This window comes from Triturus cristatus, chromosome 3_2, assembly GCF_964204655.1.
Source record: "Triturus cristatus chromosome 3_2, aTriCri1.1, whole genome shotgun sequence".
Classification (NCBI taxonomy): Eukaryota; Metazoa; Chordata; class Amphibia; order Caudata; family Salamandridae; genus Triturus; species Triturus cristatus.
Window position 1 is genome coordinate 853,864,334 of NC_140584.1, and position 27,794 is coordinate 853,892,127.

The 27,794-nt window shown below is 50.4% G+C and overlaps 1 protein-coding gene across 3 annotated transcripts in view; it reads right to left on the bottom strand.

Annotated features, from left to right (window-relative positions):
• Positions 1-27,794, bottom strand: part of RAB34 (RAB34, member RAS oncogene family) — a 189,507-nt gene that overhangs the window by 77,398 nt on the left and 84,315 nt on the right. The gene's annotated exons all lie outside the window — the stretch shown is intronic.

Consider the following 27,794-nt stretch of genomic DNA (forward strand, 5'->3'; position numbering starts at 1 on the left):
CAGACAAACAAAAACAGAATGTAGGAACTTGAGTTAGGACTCCGGAACGGCAAAGGTCCTCGAAAAAACAAAGACGTCGAAAGACAGTCTGGAAAAGGACGCCTCAGAGTCGAAGAAAGAGACACCGAAACAAACCTCAACGACCGGTTCGGCATAGTCAGCCGAAAAACGGAAAGCGGAAAATCTCAACGCCGAAACACGCGCGGCTGAGATTGAGAAAAAGAGAAGAAGACTCGAAGCCGAAATGGCAAATATCCTTCAATGCAAAAAAGACTTTGCCGAAAGCTTGAAGCAATTCAAGATACTACCGAAAGCAAGAGAAATGAAAGCTGAAAAGGTTGCTGAAGAACCAATACCACCAAGACCCCCCGAACAGGAGGAGGAGCCAAGATGGCGACCGGGATGGCAGCGTAGGCTCCCGGCTCCGTGAACCTCCGCACCCCGCACAGATATCCTGCACGAGATCCTTAGCCTGCGCTATCTGCCCGTGTTGGTAAACGCGAGCGGCAACCGACCGCGTGACCCCGAAGTTTCTGGCAGCGATACCGCCGGAGAAATGTCCGTCTGAAGTTTGCGGCCTGTGCAGCCCTGGAGCCGGGACCTCGAGTGGACGCCGTGGCCGGGCGGCAGTGTAACAACAGCGGCCTTCGGTGACTGGGTGGAGTCGGACTGCCGGAGTGGTGCGAATGTCGGCCTGCGTTTCGCCGTGGTCGTTCCTACCACTACGCGTAGCGGAACGGGTGCGTGCCCGAGGTGGCCACTCCAAGACTCTCCAGTGATTGCTTCAGCCTTCGCCGGTGAGCTGCCCGGACGCCGCCCGTAACTCGCCCCGATTCTCGCGGGCTGCTCCCGGATTTTCGCGGGCGCTGGTCCGTGGTGGGGACGACTGTGGCCCGTGACCACACACCGGACACATCATTTGCCTGCCCCCGGAACCCTGTTTCCAGCGACATGGAACCCGAGGCGCTTGGGCCTGAGTCCCGGTCCCGATCTGGGTTGGATCTACCCAGCGGCCATTTTAGTAGGACAGTGTCCACTATCCTGTACACTGGGTTGCAGCAGGATTGGGAGGGTGCGCCTCTGAGGAGCGTAGCGGAGCAAGCGCCGGGAGCTGTACTGGGGTACGGTGACCTTCTCGAGGCCCTCGGTGCCCTTCATTCCACCTTGGTTCACGGCGCCTGGGTGTTGGGGAGCAAGCTCGATGGAGTGACATCAGCGTTGGAACAGTTGCCGCCTGCCTATCCCCAGGTACACTGGGACTTCTTACACCGCGCACGAGGGGACAGTGTAGTGGCCGCCCCTGTGAATAGTGCACGCCTGGACTCTCCGGACAGTATATTAACGTGCGATCAGCTGGCTGTGGATCTGGTCTGTTCCGGAGGTTTCGGACCTGAGTGGGGGGTGGTGGCCTTGTCCCGTGCGCGGCCTCCGACGACTCAGGCACCATCCAAGCAACGGTCGCCTACTCTGCCTGATTCCGCCTTCCTGGGCCTGGTGTGCAGTGTAAATCCTGGCTCAGCACTGGGAAAGACGACCCTCCATAGAGCTGATTGTGTCGACCTTCAGAGCCCTCTACCCTACTTGTGTGTGTCGCTTCCTGATCTTTATTGGACGCTTTTCTTCCTGGTAACACTGGACATGGCACTGGGACGAGGGGTATGCATGGGTGGGTTTGCAAAGAGTGGCCAAGGATGAGGCTGACCCTTCAGAGATGGTTATCTACTAGGCGGGCGGGCTCGGGCGTTGTGTGCTCTCACGGCATAACTGTCAGTGTACCAAGTGCGTAATGCTCCTTACTTCATTTTGACAGGGTCGATTTCGTGTTCTGTATTGTATGCTTTGCGGGAAAACGTATGGTGCGGGGGGGAGAAGCCGGGGGCGTGTTTTACAGGCCCTCCTCCAGTTTATTAATACTCTCTCTACCCCCCCGTCTGGTGGGGGTTCTTTTCCTACTCTTTTTCTCTGTTTCTTCTATATTTCGGGTCTGGTTCAGGGGCGACAGGCACACTGCTGGGGGGGGGGGGGGCCGTACTCATCTGCAGAGGTGCAGGGTGGGGGGTTGGGGGGGGGATTCTTTAGTCTTTAATCCCTTTTTTCTATGGCCTCCTTTTCTTCTCTTATTCTTCTCTGTCTTTTTCTGGGATCAGCATGGTAGAACTCCTTTGTTGTTAATCACTGCTGTTTCCGGAGTGCCATAATTTCCGTGGAGTTTCCTGGGTCTTGGGGCAGGGGGGTCGCAGGCGCAAATGGCCGTGTCAATCCTTCACATCCTGAACTTCCTGTTTCAGCGCCATTGCCTAGATAGACTGCTGTTTATTGTTTACGTTCATCATTCTGCCTGCCATTTTTCGCTGCTGGGAAACTGTTTGGCGCCTGATCCTTCCATCCTCTTCTATTATAAAATGTAAACCTTTATTATCCTTGTCTCCTACTTGGGCCGTTCAGAGACTGAGAGTATGCTAACGTCGAGATTTTGCACCCCGAGGTGCTGACTGTGATAGATTTGCTTTCTGTTATCCTGACTGTTTAGCGGCCGGCCCTGGGGGTTGTAGGCCCATACGTGTAATTGATTGAAAGTGTAATTGATTGAAATATCAATAAAGGTTTTCAAAAAAAAAAAAAAAAAAAAAGACCCCCCGAACAGATCGAAGAAGAAGGTTCATACTTCTTCGGGGAAGACGTCGAGGAAGACGAACAAGCATACGCTGAATCGGCGATTTCAGAGAATCAAGAGCTCCAATGGCAAGATCTCGACGCCGAATCGCCGGAGGAGGCTGTGGAGTCATATCCTTCGAGACCATCACCCCCAGATGACATTGGCATGTATAATCAAGTGCTTAAAAAGGCTGCAGAAACGTATGGGGTTCAGCTAGAGGAAGAAAAACCTCAGTCCTGTTTTTTATTAGAGAACCTAATGCCTACACAATCTAGGAATCAATTCCTACTAATGCTGCCTAGTGTCTTAGACCAAGGGAAAGAGGCATTTAAAGAGCCTGCTACATGCAAGGCTATAACACCAAGGGCAGAGAAGAAGTATAAACACTCCTCTAAAGACCCTATATACATCAGGGGATCTGTGCCAGCTGACTCTATCATTGCCTCAACAGCAAGAAAGAGAGCAAATGTATCAACTACAGTGGGACCACCTCCAGACAAGGAAAGCAAGGGGATGGACCTCGTAGGAAGGAAGGCGGAGAGAAGCGCACCTAATCAGTGGCGCATAGCAAATTCAAATGCATTGTTGAACAGGCATGTGTACCAACATTGGGAGGCGGTAGGAAAACTGTTGCAAAACCTACCAGAACAATTCCAGCAGAGCTAGCCACCTGGTGGAAGAGGGCAAAAACATTACAAATACATGTTTAAAATCTGCCCTTGATGCTGCTGAAACATCTAGCATACAAATGATTATTGGCATAACGGAAAGGAGGAATGCATGGCTGAGAATATCAGGCTTCAAGCCAGAAGTGCAAAGCAACATCATGAATTCACCATTCAATGGAGAACAATTGTTTGGTACTGAAGTTGATGAAAAGCTAAATCAACTAAAAAAGGACAATGAAACAGCAAGGTCCATGGGGGCTCTGCAGTTCAGAGGCATGCATAGAGGCACACCATCAAGAAAACAAGCAGGAAGAGGTACATACCAACCTACTACCTCACATCAAGGTTACCAGCAGACATACCAAGCTGGAAACCAGGGCACACAACAGGGACAGCAACAAAGCTGGCAATATCAAGGAAGAGGATACTTTCGAGGGCGTCCCGGTGGCAGAGGTCAGCCACAAACAGGTGGACAACAAACCTCTACCAAGTGACTGCACTCACAAGGAGGTACACTCACAAACAGCAGTGACAGTACACACGAAAAAAAGAAGCAGTTACCAAAACAAGAAAAAAACAGTTTACAGTTCCTCCTACATACCACTCCAGTAGGAGGCAGACTAAAACGTTTCCAACAAAAGTGGAGAGAAATAACCACAGACAAGTGGATTCTAAACATAATACAGCACGGTTACTGTATAGAGTTAACAAAACAGACTCTGCAAAGGCGGCCAAAGCAAAGGACACATTCAAAAGAAGAATTATCTCACCTAGTCAAAGAGGTGAAAGAACTTCAGGGAAAACACGCAATAGAACACGTACCGCACAAGGAAAAGCACAACGGAGTATATTCAACATACTCCCTAATTCCAAAGGTGGACGGAACATTACGGTCAATATTAGACCTAAGGTTTCTGAACAAGTTTATAAAAACGCAAAGATTCAAAATTACTACATTGTAGCAGGTGTTCTGTAGTAGGGGATCTCTGTGTATAGTCATAATCTATGAATAATCCCCGCCCATGTGCGGGGACCCCGGAGCAATCAAAAATATCTCTTAAGCTGTCCGCATTTGCAACCTGCAAAGACACTTAAGAGACAGACAAAATAATACAGCCTAATCACAACAAGGCTGCACTGGCCAGCACTTCCTCTGAAGTGAACACAAAAGCCAAAATAAAGTTGAAATGTCATTTTTTATTCACATTTGACATGTTCCTTTATTATCACACACTCCCTTCACCAAAATCCCTTTAAACAATAGAGAGGAAGGGGTGGACAGACAAGCCCTATAGGCTGTCATTATGTGTCTGCTAAAGGGATACCGTGCCTTTAAGAAACTCTCCAGAGACCCCCGGTATCCCAGGATGCACAGCCAACACAAGTTACTTTCAGTTCTTTTTTCCGGCTCCTGCTAGCAGGACCCTGGAGCTTGAGCTCTACCCTTTTGGGTGGTTTACTTAGTTAAAATTGGATTTTTTGGATTAAAAGTGGTTTCATTCGACGTCTAGAGCCTTTGTCTACTACTGCCTGCAATCTGGAGCAGTTTTGGCCCACTCTCAGCATGGCTTTATTCGATAAATGCCCTGAGTGTGGAAAGAAGAAGGCTAAGACGGACCCACATGAGGTGTGTATCCTCTGCTTGTCGCCCTCACATGTCCCAGCTGCCTGTGACATCTGCGGCACCTTTTCGAAAAGGACCCTGAGGGACCGGGAGAAGACTCGCCTTCAGGGACAGGAGAAGCAGAGGACCGGTGAGACTTCAGGGCATGGAGGGTCCCATTCCCCCTCCTCCGCCCATGCTCCAGCCCCGGGAGGGACCTCCGGGCAGAAAAAGGAGCAGAAACGACGACTACCGGCTGGTAGGTCGCGTTCGACGTCGAAGGCGACGACGTCGACGGCGAGAGAGAAGGCACCGGTATGTTCGCCGTCGATCCAGGGCTCTGGGTCGCGGCAGCCTCGGCGTTCGACGTCGAGGGAGGGGCCGGCGGGACCCGGGACCGGGTCGCCGTCGCAGGTGTCGCGGTCGACGTCGACAACACATCGACGTCGTACCGAGCCCCATGGACTGCACTCGCCGCCGTCTACCCACGGCTCGACGCTGACGGAGTCGACGCCGAGATCCCGGCGCCCGCCGTCGAAGCGGAGGCGGTCGACGCCGAGACGCAGGTCGACGTCGAGACACCAACGATCGACGTCGAGACACCACCGATCGACGTCGAGATACCAGCGATCGACGTCGAGATACCAACGATCGACGTCGAGATACCGACGATCGACGTCGAGATCGCAGCAGTCGACGCCGAGGCACCGGCGGTCGACGTCGAGACGCCAGAAGTCGGCGTCGAGGAGACAGTCGACGTCGCGGCAGACACCCCGACGACGGCGATCAAGGTCGACGTCGAGGAGACTTGGTTCGACGTCGAGAGGACGGTCGACTGCGGGGCGGCACTCGTCGTCGAGGGCGAAGAGACGCCGTTCGAGGTCGAGGTACAGTTCGACGTCCCAGACATCGGGGAATACGTCCTCGGTGATTACGATCTCCAGTCGAGGATCAGGGAGGCGCAGACGTTCGCCTTCGGTGGCTTCCCCGCGGGACAGGCCCGCCAAGAAGAGGAGAATGGCCGCGAGCCCGGACAATGATGATGGGGGCTCTCCGGCTAGAAGTGATGGGGCTTCAGACCATCTGACCCCGCTGCGTACCCAGCGGCCCCCTTTGCCTCAGGTGCCCGACCTTCCACCGGCGCCTCCACCGGTGCCTGCACTGCCTCCTCCTCCTCAGCCTCCTCCTCCTCCTCCTCCTCCTCCTCTTCCTCCGCCTCCTCTGCCTCCTCCTCCACCTCCTCCGCTGCCTCTGCCCGTGCCTCAGCTGCCTGCCTCACCACCGCGGCCACCGCCTCCTCCCCCGAGGGTCCCTCACCGGCAGAGATCTCGCTCTCGCCCTCGCAGGCGCTCACGGAGTAGGCGCAGATCCTCCACTCGCTCTGGACATGGTCGACGGAGGTATCGGTCCCGTTCCAGAGGGTCGAGGGGCACGTACTCTCCGGGGGCTGGCAAGTATTCGCCCTCGCTGTCAGAGACGCCTCCTTCCCGCGTCTCTCCAGTGGATGACATTGCCACGTTCCAGGAGGTGTTGCTGAGAGGGGCTGCGAAGTTGGGGATATCAGTGACTACCCCTATTCCCACTACGTCTGTGATTTTTGAGACTTTGCATAAAGTACATCTGTCGCGCCCCCTCCTCCCGCTGGTCCCAGGACTGGAGGAACCTGCGATGGAGGTGTTCTTAACGCCGGCTGTGGTGAAGCCGGCGCCCTCGAGACTGTCAAAGAAGTACAGGGCCCCTGACTCGGATCCGGCGTTCCTCAGAGTGGACCCCCCACCGGATTCCGTTATCGTGGCGGCGGCTCGTAAGCAACACTCTACGACGCCTTCCTCCACGGCTCCCCCGGATAAGGAGAGTCGCAAAATGGACTCCTTGGGGAGGAGGATGTGCTCCACGTCGGCTACTACAATGAAGGCCGCTAGCGCCTCCGCTCTGTTGGGGCGCTATGACAGGTCGCTTTGGGACTCCCTGCAACAGTTCGCGGCCTCCCTGCCCAGAGACAAGAGGGAGGATTTTCAGGAGGTGCTGAACGAGGGCATGATGGTCTCTAATCAGATCATCAGTGCGGCGGGGGACGTATCGTTGTTGGCGGCCCATGGGTACTGCCACGGCATACATATGAGGAGGCATTCCTGGCTGCGGCTGACTCCGCTCAAGCCGGAAGCGCAGCAGAAGATCGCCAATCTACCATTCTCTGGCACGACGTTATTCGGGTCGCATGCGGATGACGAGATGGCCCGCATGAAGGCTGAGGCGGAGACCCTGAAGGCGGTGGGGCTGGAGCGGCCTAAGGAGCAGAGGAGGTCCTTCCGTTCCTCGGGCAGGCGCTACACCAAGCAGAGGGGCCAAGGGCGTCAGTCGGGCCCCCAGCAACAGCCCCAGCAGCAGCAGCAGTACCACAGGCAGCCCTTTCAGAAGCGCCAGAGGGGCAGAGGCCAGCATCAGTCCTCGGCGGGGAACAAGGGCCCGTCCGGGTCGAAGCCCTGAAAAGTTACTTCCCCCTCATCCGTTACCCGCTCCGGTGGGGGGAAGTATTCAACACTACCTGGCAGAGTGGAGGACAATAACACAGGACAAGTGGGTGCTGAATATTGTTTGCAATGGCTACTGTCTTCGTTTCACCAGTTCGCCTCCACAGATTCCACCAGTGCGCTCCCTTCACATGGTGCGGGAGCTCCAGCGGGAGGCGGACGTTCTATTAAAAAAGAAGGCGATAGAAGCTGTTCCTTTGAGGCAAAAAGGAAAAGGTCTCTACTCACGGTTCTTTCTCGTAAGAAAAAAAGACAAGAACGAGTTCAGGCCTATTCTGGATCTGCGTCAGGCAAACAGGTGGATCCGGCGAGAAAAGTTCCGTATGTTGTCCCTGCATCAGATTTACCCTCAGTTGCATCGAGGAGACTGGCTGTGCGCCATAGATCTGCAGGACGCTTACTTTCATGTGCCGATCGCACCGAAGCATCGCAAATTCCTGAGGTTTCTGGTAGGCAACAACCATTACCAGTATTCCGTGCTCCCGTTTGGCCTGAAGTCTGCGCCACGGACGTTCTCCAAGTGCATGGCGGTGGTCGCGGCACACCTGCGGAAGACCAAGGTGTTTGTGTACCCTTACCTGGACGACTGGTTGATCAAAGCGTCCACTTATCAGGAAGCCCAGTGCCATTTCAACAGGACGGCGGCTTTGCTTCACCGTCTGGGGCTGCACATCAACATGACGAAGTCAGTGCCGATCCCTGTGCAGTGTCTCCAGTACTTGGGGGCTTCAGTCAATACCTTGACCGCAAGCGTGTGTCCTTCGGAGGAGAGACGCTTATCGATCCGTGGGAAGGCTCTGCATCTCATCTCAGCCCGCTCTCCTACGGTGAGGACGGTGTCTTCATTACTGGGGTCGATGGCTTCTTGCATCTTCCTCACCCCCAATGCACGTCTGCATATGAGGCCCCTGCAGGAATGTCTGGAGGATCAATGGGACCAGAGGAGGGGGCGTTGGGAGGACAAGATCCAGTTGTCTCAGCACGCTCGGCAGTCTCTGAAATGGTGGTGTTCCCCAGGGAATGTCTGCAAGGGGACCCCTTTTCACAAGGACATTCCGGCCCAGACCATAGTGACCGATGCGTCTCTCCAGGGCTGGGGAGCGCATTCGGGCCCTCTTCAGATTCAGGGGATATGGTCGCAGATGGAGACGACCTACCATATCAACTTTTTGGAACTCAGAGCAGTACACTTGGCCTTGAAGGCGTTCCATCCCTCCTTCAGGACGTCCTCCCTGCTGGTTCAGACGGACAATACTACGACCATGTATTACCTCAACAAGCAGGGGGGCTCCCGGTCACGCACCCTGTCTCGGGAGGCACAGGCGATCTGGAACTGGCTGGTGGCCAGGAATCTGACGATCACGGCGACCCACCTGCCGGGAGTGCAGAATGCCCAAGCAGACGCGCTCAGCAGACTCGTTCAAGAGAACCACGAGTGGGTGCTAAACGACGACGTGCTAAGAGACGTCTTCGCAGAATGGGGCACTCCGGATATAGATCTGTTCGCCACGGCAGAAAACAGCAAATGCCGCGACTTCGCGTCCAGGTACTACCAGCCAGGGACGCTGGGGAATGCACTATGGATCAGCTGGTCCAACAGCTTTCTCTACGCCTTTCCACCCATTCCCCTGATTCCGGCGGTGCTGATCAAGCTGTCGCAATCCAGAGCCAGAATGATCCTGATTGCTCCGGAGTGGCCGAGACAATGGTGGTTCACCGACCTTCTTCACCGGTCTGTTCTGCCACACCGGCGCCTGCCGTGCCGGCCAGACCTCCTCACGAAGTTCGGAGGGCAGATGGTTCACCCCAATCTCTCGTCCTTGAGTTTGGCAGCATGGCTCCTGAGCTAGTGCAGTATGGACACTTGAACTTGCCTCAGGACTGTATGGAGATCTTAAAAGAGGCTAAGAGACCGTCTACGAGGACCTCCTACGCCTATAAGTGGAAGAGATTCTGCTTATGGTGCAAGGCGAAGGACTTTGACCCTACATCCTGTAAAGAAGACGTTATTTTGCCTTATCTGCTGCAGTTAGCTCAGTCTGGGCTTAATTTCCAATCTATTAAGGTTCATCTCGCAGCTCTGACTGCGTATAGGAAGGGCCCTTCTCAAACTTCATTTTTTCAAATCCCTGTGATTAAGGATTTTTTGGAGGGTTTGCGTAAGGTGTTTCCCCCTGTTAGAAGGCCTTCTCCACCTTGGGAATTGAATGTGGTGTTATCTAGATTGATGAGGGAGCCTTTTGAACCTATCCATAAGGCTTCGCTGCAGCATTTGTCTTGGAAGGCGGCCTTCCTTGTAGCCATTACATCGGCCAGGAGGGTGAGTGAGATTCAGGCTCTGTGTTGCCAAGAGCCGTATACTGTTTTCCATGCTTCTAAAGTAGTGATGCGTACCCATCCTAAATTTTTGCCTAAGGTGATATCAGATTTCCATGTGAATCAGATGATAACTTTGCCTACGTTTTTTCAGCATCCTTCCTCTCCGGCGGAGAGGTCTCTGCATTCACTTGATGTGCGTAGGGTGTTGAAATTCTACCTGGATAAGACAAAAGATCTCCGCAGGTCGGATCAACTGTTTGTTAATTATGGTTCGGTAAGAACTGGTTTAGCTACCTCAAAGCAGTCCATTTCCAGATGGATTGTTTCCTGTATTCAGCTTTGTTACCAAAAAGCTAATAAAACATTAGGGGGTAAGCCTACAGCACATTCGACTAGAGGAAAGGCGGCTACCACCGCTTTGCTTAGGAATGTTCCCATTGCTGACATTTGTAAGGCTGCCACCTGGAAGTCAGTCCATACGTTTACAAAGCATTACTGCCTGGACTCTGATGCTAGGGCAGATGCGCAGGTTGGACAGGCTTCGCTAAGGAATTTGTTTGCACAGTGATTTGTTGGTGGTTGGTCTTACTCCACCGCTTCTTGTTGGTTGGGATGGGCTTGCCATTCTATTCATAGATTATGACTATACACAGAGATCCCCTACTACAGAAGGAGTAGTTTCTTACCTGTAACTCCAGTTCTGTAGTAGGGGTATCTCTGTTATAGTCATAAGCGACCCTCCCTCCTCCCCGGTGGAGTAACCTGACGGTATCAGGCCTGTTGTTATACACCTTCAAAAAGAACTGAAAGTAACTTGTGTTGGCTGTGCATCCTGGGATACCGGGGGTCTCTGGAGAGTTTCTTAAAGGCACGGTATCCCTTTAGCAGACACATAATGACAGCCTATAGGGCTTGTCTGTCCACCCCTTCCTCTCTATTGTTTAAAGGGATTTTGGTGAAGGGAGTGTGTGATAATAAAGGAACATGTCAAATGTGAATAAAAAATGACATTTCAACTTTATTTTGGCTTTTGTGTTCACTTCAGAGGAAGTGCTGGCCAGTGCAGCCTTGTTGTGATTAGGCTGTATTATTTTGTCTGTCTCTTAAGTGTCTTTGCAGGTTGCAAATGCGGACAGCTTAAGAGATATTTTTGATTGCTCCGGGGTCCCCGCACATGGGCGGGGATTATTCATAGATTATGACTATAACAGAGATACCCCTACTACAGAACTGGAGTTACAGGTAAGAAACTACTCCTTACCTCAGTTACAAAGGGGAGATTACATGACAACTATGGACTTAAAGGATGCATCCCAATGAACAGAAAACACAAAAGAATGTTCAGATTTGTCGTGGACAAACAACACTACCAGTTCAAAGTACTTGCCTTCGGACTAAAATCAGCACCAAGGGTGTTCACAAAGTGCCCGGCAGCAGTAGCAGCACATCTCAGAAGACAAGGAATCCATGTTTACCCCCTACTTAGACGACTGGTTAGTAAGCGCAAAGTCTTACAACCTATGCAAACAGCATATACAAGTGATAGAGAAACTAGTTCAGCTGGGTTTCTTCATACACTGGGCAAAGTCATCAATTGAACCGGAACGCAAGAAGGTGTTCTTGGGCGCAGAAATAAACACTGTGTTAAGGAAGGCATTTCCCAGTATGAAAAGGAGATCTGCTCTATTGAAGGAGACTCATCTATACCAGAAGGGGCATCATCTGACAGTGAGGACAGTGGGAAAATTACTAGGAATGATGGACTCATGCATCCATTTAGTTCCCAATATTCGTCTACACGTGAGACCATTTCAAGAATGGCTCCAAACACAATGGTCACAAGCTACAGGGAGTTGGGAGGATCTAGTGGTTATCACAAACAGAGTTCATCAGGAGATGGCATGGTGGAACAAAGCAAACATAGCACAGGGGAAACTTTTCAGACCACGAACTCCAACAGTGACCATAACAACAGATGCGTCCCTAGTAGGATGAGGAGCACACATGGACAACCTCAAAGTAAGGGGATTGTGGCCACCACAGGATGCGGTGAAACACATCAATATCTTAGAACTAAAAGGAATATGCTACTTACCAGTATGCATCTGTTCTTGGCATGTAGAGCTGCAGAGTCACACACTGAGGATAAGATCGCCATCTGGTGTTGGGCTCGGATGATTGCAGGTTGTTGTTGTCTTCGGAGAAGTCTTTGGTCACGAGGTTGGTGACTCCTCCCCTGGACAACAGTGCGCATGGGCATCCACTCCATCGGCAGATTGTTTTTCGCCATGATGGGAAAAGATGGAGTATATAGAAAAGAAAGAAAGGATGTCCATGTGTAATGTCTAAGTAAGACGGATGCTGGAACAGATACAGGTCCCGGGGAGGCGGGCGGGCGTGTGTGACTCTGCAGCTCTACATGCCAAGAACAGATGCATACTGGTAAGTAGCATATTCCGTTCGAGGCATATGAGCTGCAGATCACACACTGAGGATAGATTATACAGCAGTGCTCCCCTTAGCGGTGGTCGCCTGTATCCGTTGCAGCAGTTTGAAATAAAGTTTTTAGGACAGCCTGGCCCACGGAGGCCTGTTGTTTGGCCTGCACGTCAACACAATAGTGTTTAGTGAAGGTATGCGTGGTAGACCATGTGGCTGCCTTGCAAATGTCTTCTAAGGGAATATTGCCTAAGAAGGCCATAGAAGCCCCTATTTTACGCGTGGAGTGCGCCCTAGGGGGAACTGTGAGTGTACGTTTAGCCTTGAGGTAGCATATTTGGATGCATTTAACTATCCACCTGGCTATCCCTGATTTGGAGATTGGGTTGCCTTTGTGTGGTGGCGCGAAAGCAACAAAGAGTTGTTTTGTCTTTCGAAAAGGTTTTGTTCTGTCGATGTAATAAAGCAATGCTCTTTTAACATCTAAGGTATGTAGGGCCCTTTCAGCTACCGAGTCTGGATTTGGGAAAAAGACCGGTAGTTCTACTGATTGGTTAAGGTGGAAAGGGGAAATCACTTTTGGAAGAAATTTAGGGTTTGTCCTAAGAACCACTTTGTTACGGTGTAGTTGTAAGAAAGGTTCTTCAAGTGTAAGGGCTTGTATTTCACTTACTCTGCGCAGGGAAGTGATTGCGATAAGGAAGGCTACCTTCCATGTTAGGAATTGCAATTCACATTTGTGCATAGGTTCAAATGGGGGGCCCATGAGTCTTGTTAGAACCACATTGAGATTCCACACTGGGGCAGGTGGCAATCTTGGGGGAAGAATCCTTTTGAGACCTTCCATAAACGCTTTGATGGCTGGTACCTTAAAAAGGGACAGGTGTTGCCTATTTTGCAAGTAGGCTGCCAAGGCTGCTAGGTGTAATCGTATAGAGGAATACGCTAGATTGCATCTTTGCAAGTGTAGTAGATAGCAAATGATGTTTTGGATGGAAGCATCCAATGGATGTATGTTATTATTAGCGCAGTAGATGGCAAATCGTTTCCATTTAGCGGCATAACACGCTCTAGTAGTAGGGCGTCTGGCTTCTTTTATGATATTCATACAGTCTGGAGGGAGATTGAGGTAACCGAACTCTAAGACCTCAGGAGCCAGATCGCTAGGTTCAGTGTTTGAGGATCTGGGTGTCTGATTTCTCCATGGTTCTGGGTTAACAGATCCGGGGAGAGGCGTAGCTTTTGATGTGGAACTAAAGATAGTTCCAGAAGTGTGGTGAACCACGGTTGACGTGCCCAAGTGGGAGCCACTAGTATTAGTGTTAGTGACTGTTGTTTCAGTTTGCGTACCACAAATGGAACTAGTGGGAGAGGCGGAAAGGCGTACGCAAATCTGCCTGACCAGTTCATCCATAGGGCATTGCCCTTCGACTGTGGGTGTGGAAACCTGGCGGCGAAGGTTGGGCATTTTGTGTTTTCGGGAGTGGCGAACAGGTCTATGTCTGGTTGTCCCCACTTTTGGAAGAAGGGGAGTAGAACCTTGGGGTGTAGTTCCCATTCGTGGATCTGTTGTGTGTGGCGACTTAGGAGGTCGGCCACTTGGTTGTGGATCCCTGGGAGATGTTCTGCTAACAGGTAGATGTTTTGGGGAATTGCCCATCTCCAGATTTGCTGTGCCAGTTGGGACAGTTGGAGAGAGTGTGTCCCTCCCTGTTTCTGTATATAATACATTGTCGTCATGTTGTCTGTGCGTATGAGGACAGTTTTGTTCTTTAGGTGAATTTGAAAGGATTTTAGTGCTAGGAACACTGCTAAGAGTTCCAGGTGGTTGATGTGGAGCAGTTTTTGTTGACTGGTCCATCTGCCCTGAGTGGTATGGTGAAGGAGGTGGGCTCCCCACCCCGTGAGAGATGCGTCTGTAGTTAGCACAACTTGTGGAAGAGGCTCTAAGAACGGTCTCCCTTTGGACAGGTTGATGGTGTTCCACCATTTCAGTGATCGAAGTGAGCGACTGTCCACCAACACCAGATCGGTAAGTTGTCCGTGAGCTTGGTTCCACTGTTGTGCTAAGCACTCTTGTAAGGGACGCATTTGAAGTCGTGGGTGTGGGACTATCGAGATGCACGACGCCATCATGCCTAGGAGCTGCATGAACACTCTTGCTGGAAGAGATGGATGAGTTTGAAATTGAGAGATGAGATTTTGTATACTGGCTATCCTGGCTGTGCTGGGATAGGCAATGGCTTTGGATGTATCTATGGTTGCTCCTAGATACTGATGTAAGTGGGAAGGTTGTAGGTGGGATTTGGGGTAGTTGATAGTGAATCCCAAATCGTGGAGAGTTTGAATCGTGCGATGAGTGTGGAGAACGCATTTTTGGTATGTATTGGCTTTTATGAGCCAATCGTCCAGATAGGGGAAGACATGGATCTGTTGTCTTCTGAGATGCGCTGCCACGACTGCTAGGCACTTGGTGAACACTCTGGGTGCTGTTGTTACTCCGAATGGGAGAACTGTAAATTGATAGTGTTGCCCATCTACCACAAATCGTAGATATTTTCTGTGAGCGGGATGCATAGGGATGTGAAAGTATGCGTCCTTGAGGTCCAATGTGGCGAGGAAGTCTCCCTGTTGTAAAAGTGGGAGGACTTGTTGGAGAGTGGTCATGTGAAAATGATCCGAATGTATATACTGGTTTAGTAGTCTGAGATCCAGTATGGGCCTTAGTGTTTTGTCCTTTTTGGGAATGAGGAAGTATAGAGAATATACCCCTTTTCCCTGATGTTGAAGGGGGACTGGTTCTATCGCATGTTTTTGTAACAGGGATTGAACTTCTTGTTTGAGGAGAGAGAGATGATGCGAGGACATTGGACGTTGTTTGGGCGGTATGTTTGGGGGGGATTGTATGAGTTCGAGGCAGTAGCCAGACTGGATAATTTGTCTTACCCACCTGTCTGTGGTGATGGAAGTCCAGACAGGCAGGAATTGTTGGAGTCGCCCCCCGACCGGAGTGGAATGGTCTGGGGGGAGTGGTGGCAAGTCACTGTTTGGTGGCTGGTGAGGTGCGGGTGTTGTTGTTGTTGCCCCGTCCTCGACCTTTGTTATTGTTTCCCCTATAACCTCCCCGGAAGTAACCTCTGTTAGGGGATGTTTGTCCAGAATTTTTAAAGGTGGACGTGGTCTCAGTTGATGTGTTTTTGGAGCCTCCTCTATAAAAGGAGCGACGAAAGGAACCCCGGTTTTGATGAGACTGCAGTGCTCCCATAGACTTGGCAGTTTCATTATCCTTTTTCATTTTTTCTAATGCAGTATCCACTGCAGGGCCAAATAGCTGCTCTTGGTTGAAAGGTTGAGCTAAAATTGCGGTTTGAACCTCCGGTTTAAAACCGGAAATACGGAGCCAGGCATGTCGTCTGAGTAAGACGCCAGTATTGACCGCTCTAGAAGCAGTGTCTGCTGCATCTAAGGCGCATTTAATGGAGGCATTAGATATTAATTTGCCTTCTTGGATGAGGTCAGAGGCCTGGGACTTAAAAGGTTCAGGCAGATGTTGCATAAGGTCCTCAAGTTGGTCATAATGCGCTCTATCATACCTGGCTAACAGGGCCTGGGTATTCGCAATACGCCAATGGTTAGCCGCCTGCGCGGCGACCCGTTTGCCCGAGGCTTCTAAAAGCTTAGACTCCTTGTCTGGGGGAGGCGTTTCTCCAGTTGTCTGTGAGTTAGCGCGCTTCCTGGCATTTGATACGACTAGGGAGTCTAAAGGGAGCTGGGCCTTAATGTATGCAGGGTCTTGCGGGGCTGGTCGGTACTTTTTTTCGATGCGTGGGTTGAGAACCCTAGCTCGAACAGGGTCTTTAAAGACTTCAGTAGCATGCTTTATGACCCCTTTGATCATGGGCAGTATGTGAACAGTCTTTTGTGACTGCTCAAAGGTATCAAGGAGGAAGTCCTCTTCAATGGCGTCTGTGTGCATAGTAACGCCGTGGAATGTTGCTGCCCTATTTATAAGTTGGCCGTACCCTAGGTGGTCATCAGGAGGGGAGGGCTTGGAAGGGTAGGTAGTGGGGTCAGGCATGTCAGGTATAGGATAAGACCAGTCATCCATGGGTGCTGGGTCTGGGAACGTAAAAGGGTCGTTTGGGTCAACAGGATCATCAAATAAATCAGGGTCCGCCCCTCCCCCTAAGTCATCATTATCATCCTGTGGAGGAGGTGAATGATAGGGAGATGGTAAAGGTAAAGGTAAAGGTAAAGGAGAATCAGGAGGAGGAGGGGGGGACGGGTTAGGAGGTAAAACAGGAGAGGAAGGACGAAGTGGTGAAGTAGCACAGTCCTTTTTCCGTATGGGAGCTGGGGGAGGTGTAGTGTCCAGCTTCCGCTTTTTATATGGGATGGCAGTCACATGTCCCGTTTTAGGATTGATATAGATCCGCTTCTGAGTAGGATCTGGTCGAAAAAGATCATCTGGCTCCGAAGGTGGTGTCTGTGACGTCCGCTTCGGGTCTTTATGAGCTTGTTTCGGCGGGGACGCAGTTTTCGGCTCCGATGATTTTTTCGGTGTCGACTGATTTTTCGGTGTCGACTGATTTTTCGGTGTCGACTGATTTTTCGGTGTCGACTGATTTTTCGGTGTCGACTGATTTTTCGGTGCCGACTGATGTTTCGGTGCCGACTGATGTTTCGGTGCCGACTGAGGTTTCGGTGCCGACTGAGGTTTCGGTGCCGACGGACTTTCAGGCATCGATGTTGAAGAACGTTTCGGTGCCGGTGGAGACTTCGGTGCCGAGGAACGTTTCTGTGCCGAAGGAGATTTCGGTCTTGGAGCCTGTTTCGGTGCCGACAATGGGTGTTTGGGTGCCGAGGGTGTTAAAGGCACAATTAGGTGAGGTTTGCTCGAGCCCGAGCCACCCACAGGCTTAGTTGTCTTCGGAGCCGGGCCCGAGGGCGGGGCTTCTGAAGAGGATTTCCGGTCGCGACTGGGCCCAACTGGCGGAGTCTTGACCAATGCTTTTTTGGATGGGGCAGGGGCAGGGGGGGTGGTACTCACACGCTGCCCTGGAGTGATGAGGTCATCGGAATCGTCGGCTTCGGACACGATCTCGAGATCTTCGGTGTCGTCTTCGGGAACATCTTGAGCAAAGATGTCCTCCGGTTCTGGAGCTGGTTTGGCCATAATATGGCGTCGAGCTCTTCGGTCCCGGAGGGTCTTCTTCGAACGGAAAGCGGAACAAGCTGGACAGGTGGACTCGTTGTGTTCCGGCGACAGGCAGAGGTTGCAAACCTCGTGGTGGTCACTGTGGGGGAACTTCGCTCCACACTGGGGGCATTTTTTGAAGGGTGTCCTGTCCATCAGCCGCTTCCGGAACCGGTCCGAGTTGATGTCGACGTCGATGAAATGAAGATTAAAGAGTTAAATTGATTGCTGGAAGTTTTCTGCTGGCGCGGAAAAAAGTTCATCCGAACCCAATGGCGGAAAAAAACAATCTGCCGATGGAGTGGATGCCCATGCGCACTGTTGTCCAGGGGAGGAGTCACCAACCTCGTGACCAAAGACTTCTCCGAAGACAACAACAACCTGCAATCATCCGAGCCCAACACCAGATGGCGATCTTATCCTCAGTGTGTGATCTGCAGCTCATATGCCTCGAACACTGTGTTCTTAGCCTTAAAAGCCTTTCAGAAAGAGCTATACGTGAAAAGGGAGTTGATACAGACAGACAACATTACAGCCATGTAGCACAAGAGATTTGGAGATGGGTAATCCCAAACCAAATAGACATTTTAGCAATGCAACTACCAGGGAAGGACAATGTAGAAGCAGACAGACTGAGCAGACAAACAACATCATCCCACGAGTTGGAACTGAACCAAACACAAGTGCAGAAGATTTTCAAGAAATGGGGAACACAACAAATAGACATATTTGCAACACCCCACAATGCAAAATGGCAATATTTTGCATCCAGGCGAGCTGGTAAGGGATATTGGCGTACGCTTTCCCCCAATACCATTACTGAACAAAGTGATCAGCAAGTGCAGAATCAGCAAAATGACACTGATTCTCATAGCACCACAGTGGGCCAGACAAACATGGTTCTCGGAACTAATGGAAATTTCACAAGGAACAATGCACAAACTTCCAAAAAGAAACTATTTGCTAACAATGCAAAACGGAAAAGTGCATAATCCAGAACCAGAGAGTTTAGGCCTAGCGTCATGGCTCCTGAGGACTTAGAATTCACACATCTCAAACTACCAGAAAGCACAATGGCTGTTTTAAGGGAAGCTAGGAAACCAACAACAAGAAAATGTTATACAGCTAAATGGAAAAGGTACACACACTGGTGTCCTCAAATGCGTCTTTCAAGAAAGATTACAAAAGAAAGAACAGTGCTAAAATATCTCACACATTTACTACAAAGTAAATTATGTTTTACATCACTGAAAGTACATTTAGCAGCAATTGTGGCGTATACAAGAGGGGAAACAGGGAAGAGCTTCTTCACCTCACATGTGGTCAAACATAGTTCTAGCACGAATGATGAGAGCACCTTTTGAACAACTACAAAAAGCGACGCTACAAATGCGGACAATAAAAACAGCTTTTTTAGTGGCAATAACATCCTTACGTAGAGTTAGCGAACTACAGGCACTAACACTACAGGAACCCTACTTCCAAATACATAGTAACAGGATTGTCATGAGGACAGATCCGCAGTTCATACCAAAGGTGGTATCAAGATTCTACATTAATCAGAGTATACAGATTCCAACTTTCTTTCAAGATCCCAAGAACAAAGCGGAAAGAGCTTTGCACACAATTGACGCAAGAAGAGCAGTCATGTATTGCGTTGAAAGAACTAAGGAATACAGAAAAACAAAACAGTTATTTGTATCCTTTGCAAAAAGTTTTCTTGGATGACCAGTAACCAAAGACACAATTGCAAAATGGATAGCACAAGACATACAATTGTGCCCCAAGCAAGCAGGACAAGCTCTACAAGATGCACCGTGGGCGCACTCAACAAGAAAGAAAGGAGCAACTATTGCATTTCTTGCTAACACTCCAATTGAAGACATCTGCATGGCTGCAACATGGTCTTCAGTACACACATTCACCAAACATTACTGTGTGGACATTCAAAGAAGCACAAGTAGAGCAAAAGGTCTTACAGCATTTATTTACAAACCAAAGTTCATCTTCCACCCAGCCACCAAAAGACTAGCAAACCGCTACAAAGTCTATGCACAGCAAAGTGAATCCAGAAAAGAATCACGCTGCAAAACGAATAGTTCTTACCTGTCAGTGTAGTTTTGCAGCTTGAAGAATTTTCTAGATTCACTAGCGAACCCACCCTCCTCCGCCAAGGAAGAGAACTATAAGGAGGAGAAAGAAAAAAAAGAAACAAAATCCGAAGATGGCTACCAAAGGTGGGAGCTTCCGGAGGAAGCCCATCGACGCCACAGAAGGGAAATGGTACTACGTCACCGCACAACAACAAAAAAAGAGAAGAAATATTACAATTCCGGACCCAACCACTAGATGGCGGAATAATGCACAGCATAGTGAATCCAGACAATTCTTCAAGCTGCAAAACTACACCGACAGGTAAGAAACTATTCGTTCAGCTACAGTTAGCTTATTCATCGTAGCAAAACCACAGATATCAGGAGCAGATCAAGCAGGAGATGGCACCTGAGCCTAATAAGCCTCAAGAACTGCACGAAACCTTAACCCTTTTAAAAAAAAAAGAAAGGAATATGCTACTTACCAGTATGCATCTGTTCTTGGCATGTAGAGCTGCAGAGTTGTACACTTAGCATAGGTCGCCATCTGGTGTTGGGCCCGGATGTTTGCAGTTTGTTTTTCTTCTTGGACAGTCTTTGGAAGTCACGAGTTTGGTGACTCCTCCTTCGGTCCGTACTGCGCATGGGCTTCGGCTCCATCCTCAGATTGTTTTTCGCCAACAGGGAAATGATGGAGCGTAGTAATAACAGTGAGAAACCCATGTGTTGTATCTAAATAAGATGTACTGGAACGGATACAGGTAGCCGGGGAGGCGGGTGGGCGTGTACAACTCTGCAGCTCTACATGCCAAGAACAGATGCATACTGGTAAGTAGCATATTCCGTTCGAGGCATATGAGCTGCAGATTGTACACTTAGCATAGATTACATAGCAGTACCCAACCTTAGCGGCGACCACCGGTATCCGTTGCAGCTGTTTGAAAAAGTGTCTTTAGTACAGCCTGGCCCACCCTAGCTTGCTGCTTGGAATGCACATCTACACAGTAGTGTTTTGTGAAGGTGTGCGGTGTAGACCATGTGGCTGCCTTGCAGATGTCATCTAAGGGTATATTCCCTAGAAAAGCCATAGAAGCCCCTAACTTTCTTGTAGAGTGGGCTTTAGGGGGAACAGATAATGTTCTCTTTGCCTTTTGATAGCAAATTTGTATGCATTTTACAATCCACCTAGCTATCCCTGATTTTGAAATGGGGTTGCCTTTATGTGGTGGAGAGAAGGAAACGAACAATTGTTTAGTCTTCCTGAAGGGTTGCGTTCTTTGTATGTAGTATAGTAACGCCCTTTTTACATCAAGCGTGTGTAAGGCCCTTTCTGCAACAGATTGGGGTTGCGAAAAGAAGACAGGTAATTCCACTGATTGATTGAGGTGGAAGGGGGAAATGACTTTGGGCAGAAACTTCGGATTTGTGCGAAGTATGACCTTGCTGTGATGCATTTGTATGTAGGGTTCCTGTATGGTGAACGCTTGTATTTCACCAACCCTTCTAAGGGAAGTGATAGCTACAAGGAAAGCTGTTTTCCAGGTGAGAAACTGTAGCTCACATTTGTGCATTGGTTCGAAGGGCGGACCCATTAGACGTGTAAGAACTAAATTTAGATTCCATACAGGGGAAGGTGGTGCCCTGGGAGGAATTACTCGTTTAAGGCCTTCCATGAAGGCTTTAATAGCGGGCACTCTGAAGAGTGATAAATGCTGCCTGTTTTGTAGATAGGCAGCGATCGCTGCTAGGTGTAGGCGTATGGATGAATATGCCAGGTTACACCTGTGAAGATGGAGCAGATAGCATATGATGTGCTGTATGGATGCATCTAGGGGGTTAATTGTATTGTTACGGCAGTAAATTACAAATCTTTTCCACTTTGCGGCATAGCATGCTCTAGTGGTAGGACGTCTGGCTTCCATGATGATGTTCATGCAATCAGGGGGAAGGTTAAGGTATCCGAATTCTAAGATTTCAGGAGCCAAATCGCCAGGTTGAGCTGGGCTGGGTCCGGGTGCCTGATTTCTCCATGGTTCTGGGTTAGGAGGCATGGGGAAAGGTGCAGTTTTTGATGTGGTACCACTGATAGTTGTAGTAGCGTGGTGTACCACGGCTGCCTGGCCCACGTTGGAGCTACCAGAATGAGTGTGAGGGAGTGCTGTTGTAGCTTCCTGACCACTAATGGAATTAGTGGGAGAGGTGGAAAGGCGTATGCAAATCTGCCTGACCAGTTCATCCATATCGCATTGCCCTTGGACAATGGGTGTGGGTATCTGGCGGCGAAGCTTGGGCATTTTTTGTTTTCGTGGGTGGCGAAGAGGTCTATTTGAGGATGCCCCCACTGTTTGAAGAATGGGTGAAGAACTTGTGGATGCAGTTCCCATTCATGTAGTTGTTGCGTTTGTCTGCTGAGCAGATCTGCTATGGTGTTTTGTACTCCTGGAACGTGCTGTGCCAGGAGAAAGATGTTTTGGGGAATTGCCCATCTCCATATGCTCTGGGCTAAGCGGGAGAGCTGGGGAGAGTGTGTCCCCCCCTGTTTTTGTATATAATACATCGCAGTCATGTTGTCTGTGCGAATGAGGACTGCTTTGCCCGAAATTTGTTTTTGGAAAGATTTTAGGGCTAGAAAGATCGCCAAGAGCTCCAGATGGTTGATGTGGAGCGATTTTTGCTGTGGCGTCCATAGACCTTGCATTGTGAGGTGTAGGAGGTGCGCTCCCCAGCCGGAGAGCGATGCGTCCGCTGTTAGAATCACCTGAGGAACCGGGTCCAGGAACGGCCGTCCTTTGGAAAGGTTTGTGGTGTTCCACCACTGCAGAGAGTGATGTGTGCGGCCGTCCACCAACACCAGATCCGTCAGCTGACCCTGGGCCTGGTTCCACTGTTGTGCTAGGCACTCTTGAAGTGGACGCATGTGGAGTCTTGCATGGGGCACTATAAATATGCAGGACGCCATCATTCCTTTGAGCTTCATGAACACTCTTGCTGGAAGAGAGTGTTGGGGAAGGAATGTTTTGCGTAAGGCTTGAATGCTTGTGATTCTGGCTGAGTTTGGATAGGCAATACCTTTGGAGGTGTCTATAGTGGCCCCGAGATATTGCTTTGTGTGAGATGGTATGAGGTGCGACTTTTGGTAGTTCACCGTGAAGCCTAGCTGGTGGAGCAGTTGGATGGTGCTGTTTGTATGTTGCACACATTGGTGGTAGGACGTGGCTTTTATCAGCCAGTCGTCTAAGTAAGGGAAGACGTGAATGTGTTGACGTCTGAGGTGTGCTGCTACTACTGCTAGGCATTTGGTAAACACTCGTGGTGCAGTGGTGACCCCGAAGGGGAGAACCGTGAATTGGTAATGTTGCCCGTCCACCACGAACCTGAGGTATTTCCTGTGAGAGGGGTGTATTGGAATGTGAAAGTATGCGTCTTTCAGATCCAAGGTTGTGAGAAAGTCTCCCTGGCAGAGGAGTGGGAGGACTTGTTGTAGAGTGACCATATGAAAATGGTCTGAGTGTATGTAGGCATTTAGAGGCCGGAGGTCCAGAATGGGTCTGAGGGTCTCGTCTTTCTTTGGTATTAAGAAATATAGAGAGTAGACCCCTAGATTTTGTTGATTGACGGGGACCTGCTCTATAGCGTGTTTTTGCAGGAGTGAGAGTACCTCTTGTTTGAGCAGTGTGGAATGTTCTTGAGACATTGGACGGTGCCTTGGTGGGATATTGGGTGGGGTAGATGTTCGCTCTAGACAGTACCCTGACCGAATGATTTGGGTCACCCATTTGTCCGATGTTATGGACTCCCATACGTGGATAAAGTTTTGTAGTCTGCCCCCGACCGGAGTGGAATGGTCTGGGGGGAGCGGAGGGGAGTCATTGTGCGGGGGGGGGTGGCAGAACGGGTGTTGTTGGTTTTGCCCCTGCCCTTATTGTTGTTACCCCTGTAACCACCTCTCTGATTGCCCTTTGAAAAGGTATTTTGAGGAGGGGACTTGTAGGAGGTAGAGGCGTTATCGGTGGAGGAGCCTCTGCCTGTGCCACAAAAGGACGAGCGTCGAAAGGAACGTTTGGAGGCTTGTGTTTGGAGTGCCCCCATAGACTTTGCTGTGTCTGTGTCTTTCTTCATCTTTTCGAGCGCTTCGTCTACCTTTGGCCCAAAGAGTGTTTCCTGGTCAAAGGGGTGATTGAGTATGGATGCCTGGACTTCAGGCTTGAACCCTGAGATCCTGAGCCAGGCGTGGCGACGAAGCAGGACACTGGTATTTATGGCCCTAGAAGCAGTGTCGGCTGCATCGAGGGCACACTTAATGGAGGTGTTTGTAATTAGTTTACCCTCCTGTATCAGGTCATGAGCCTTGTGCTTGTATTTTTCTGGAAGGTGCTGCATAAGAGCCTCTAGTTCGTCATAGTGTGCTCTATCATATCGCGCAAGCAGTGCTTGTGTGTTTGCAATGCGCCACATGTTTGCAGCTTGGGAGGCGGTGCGTTTACCAGACGCGTCCAGAAGTTTAGATTCTTTGTCTGGCGGTGGGGCATCTCCTGAGGATTTGGAGTTAGCCTGCTTTCTAGCTGTGGAGACAACTAGGGAATCTAGGGGAGCAGGGCCCTTGATGTAAGCAGGGTCTGTGGGTGCCGCCTTATACTTCTTCTCTATTCTAGGGTTCAGTACTCTGGCTCTGACAGGGTCTTTGAACACCTCTGTAGCGTGCTTGGTGACACCCTTAAGCATGGGTAAAATGGAAGTGGATTTGTCTTGTATATCAAATGTATCCAGTAGGAAGTCTTCTTCTACTGGTTCACTGTGCATGTCCACCCCATGGTAGTGTGCTGCTCTCTGCACTAAATGGTGAAAACCTAAGGAGTCCTCTGGAGGAGACGGTCTTGATGGGTATAGGTCGTCCTGAGGTACATTGGGTATATCAGGGTTATTGTAATCCTCCCATGGATCTGGGGTCCCTGGTGGAGTGGGATCCATTGGGGCGTCCGCCGGGTAATTGTCCGGATCCCCATCATCCGGATCTGGGGATGGGGTCGGATCGTAGTGAGGTACAGGTGGCGGAGACCTGTGAGGTGGAGGCGGTGGAGGAGGTGGAGGGGGTAGGGGAGGCGGTGGTGGGGAGGGCACTCTGAGGGGAGAAGTAGCAGAGTCCTTCCTTTTGGGTGGAGGAGGAGGAGCCTGGAGAAAGTGCCGCTTCGAGAGATGAAGATGATGAAGGAACTCGAAGAATCGAGGATTTTCCGTCGAGGCTGGAACCGTAGAAGTTCGAAGCCGGAGCACGAAGTATCACATCCGAGCCCGATGGCGGAAAAAAACAATCTGAGGATGGAGCCGAAGCCCATGCGCAGTACGGACCGAAGGAGGAGTCACCAAACTCGTGACTTCCAAAGACTGTCCAAGAAGAAAAACAAACTGCAAACATCCGGACCCAACACCAGATGGCGACCTATGCTAAGTGTACAATCTGCAGCTCATATGCCTCGAACATGTATTTATAAAGTGCAACATTCATCCAAAAGGATATCCCGGCGCTAGAAAAGCGAGAGTCTATAGTAGGAGTAATGTTTGCTGCCACTATATCCAGCGCTTAGACTTTAGGGAACAGATGGGTTTTTAGTTTCTTTCTGAAAGCCATGTAGTTATCCGTAAGAATTACATCTAACAGTAGTTCGTCCATTGTGTTCCAGCCAGGAGGGAAAAAGTTCATCCTCCCACTCTTATCTTTCTTGATACGTTTTGTCTTGCAGACACCTTGTAGGGGCGTAAAATTGGACTTTGTTTTGAAGAATTCTGGGACCGTGCTGGTGTAGGGCTTTGTGAGCGTGGCTCAGAAGCTTAAATCTGGCTCTTTGACGCACGGGCAGCCAATGGAGCTGTCTCATACAGTCAGACGCTGAACTATACCTATTTTTATTACAAACCAATTTGGCGGCTGCATTCTGTATCTCCTGCAGGCGTGTAAAGAGGTAGTCAGCCATTCCCATGAACAGTGCACTACCATAGTCCAGTTTAATAAGGAGTAGGGCCTCAACATGGCATTTGTTTGGTGCTTCAAAGTAAGGATTCTCTTATCACTCTATTCGGACCAGGAGGTGTTAGCAGCAGCTAGACTCATGGGTACTCACAAACTTTCTCTCTGGGCCAAATTTACAGTGTGGGGCAGGGTCAGTAGGGTGCGGGGTCAGTGGGGGCGGAGCTAGAGGGGAAAAAATCACTACCGTTTCAAAACATTACTAAACAATGCTGTATTTCCAAAGCAGATGTAACAACAAGGAGCACATTTCTATAATATTTTTTTATTATCAGACAATAGCAATCTTAAGTGGGATTGCATTGTATTTACATTACATATTTAGGCACGGGGAGATTAAGAGATTTACCCAAAATCACAGGATGTGGACGTGACGCCTCGAACCCTGGTTTCCTGTACCAAAGTCGGAAGCGCAGCCAACGGACCACACGCCCTCCCTCAGCCGTCCTGAGGCAGTGAAGGGGCGAGAAGAGGCTGCGGCCGAAGAGAAGAGGCTGCGAGGACGGAGAGGACATCATCGGCCCCACGGACACAGGAATCTTCTCAAAAGGCCCTTTAAAGTCAGCTGTAAAAGCGCTGCACTTACAGCTGACTTTTAAAGTGCCTGTGCCTCCCGCCGGTGCCGTGCGTGACGTCACAGAGGCAGGCACACAATCAGAGGCCAGCAGTTAACAGAGGATGGCCGCAGAAGCGTACGTGATGAATACGTATTCACTACGTATGCTCCGGCCATCTTCTCTGTTCACTCGTAGGCCAGGAAATGCAAAATGCGAGACACGTTCCGCGGGCCGCCAAGAAGGCTTGCCGGGCCGCTGGCGGCCCGCAGGCCGTACTATGAGTACCCGTGAGCTAGAGGTTGAACACAGGCCCCTGCAGCAGACGCCTTCGTCCACTGAGCCACCAGACCCGGCATTCACACATCTCTATCTATCTATCTATCTATCTATCTATCTATCTATCTATCTATCTATCTATCTATCCCTCCCCTATCTATCTATCTATCCCTCCCTCCCTCCGTCTCCCTCCGTCTCCCTCCCTCTCTCCGTCTCCCTCTCTCCCCGTCTCCGTCCCCGTCCCCGTCTCCCAGTCTCCCTCTACCTCCCTGCTTCTCTCCCCGTCTCCCTCTACCTGCCTCTCTCTCTCTCTCCCAGTCTCCCTCTACCTCCCTGCTTCTCTCCCCGTCTCCCTCTACCTGCCTCTCTCTCTCTCTCCCTCTCTCTCTCCCTCCCTCCCTCTCTCTCTCCCTCCCTCCCTCCCTCCCTCTCTCCCTCCCTCCCTGTCTTCCTCCCTCTCTGACACCCTCCCTCTCTGTGTTCCTCTCTGTCTCCCTCCCTCTCTGTCTCCCTCCCTCTGTCTCCCTCTCTCTCGCTCTCTCTCTTTCCCTCTCTCTCCGTCTCCCTCCCTCTCTCTCGCGCTCAATCACTGTTTGTCTCCCTTTCGCTCTGTCTCCGTCCTTGTCTCCCTCCCTCTCTCTGTCTCCCTCTCTGTCTCCCTCTTTCTCTGTCTCACTCACTCGGTTTGTCTCCCACTCTCTGTCTCCCTCCCTCCCTCTGTTCTCCCTCCCTCTCTGTTTTACCTCTGTCTCCCTCCCACTCCCTCGGTCTCCCTGTTTCTGTCTCCCTGTCTGTCTCCCTCTGTCTTCCCCCTATCTCCCTCTGTCTTCCTCCCTCTGCGCACTCTGTCTTCCTCCCCCTGTCACCTCACCTGCTGCTCTCACTCCCTGCTGCCCTCCGTCACCCTTTGTCACCTCACCCCAGTGCTTAATTTATAAAATAAGAAGTGCCAGTGCTCAAACTTTTTCTTAAATGGCCCCCACCCACCGTCATCCTTGGCTCCAGTGATAAGCGTCCTATATTGTGGCCTAGATAATTAACAATGGAAAAACATTATAGGCTAGTAAATCAAAGACAAGTGAGGCTTATGTGAAGTGTGCATGCAAATTGACACTTCGACCTTCATTCATCAGGCATGAGATTAGTTCAGGGGTGATGAGCAGAATTGACATTGTGCACAATGACCACAAGTTTCTGGAGAGCGTTCTAGCAAGCACAAACTCAAATCTCAAAGACACATCGTACGGCCAGGCACTCTATCAGTCTGTACACTTAGCTGACTTGAGCCTCTTTCGCTCTGACAGGGAGTGCCGACTGCACTCAAAAGCGACTCTGGGGGTCTGAGAAGAACGGCATGGAGGTCCGAGATGCCAGCACTAGTGAAGCCATAACATACTCTGCTGGCGCAGCTACAAATGAACGTGCAGCAGCTT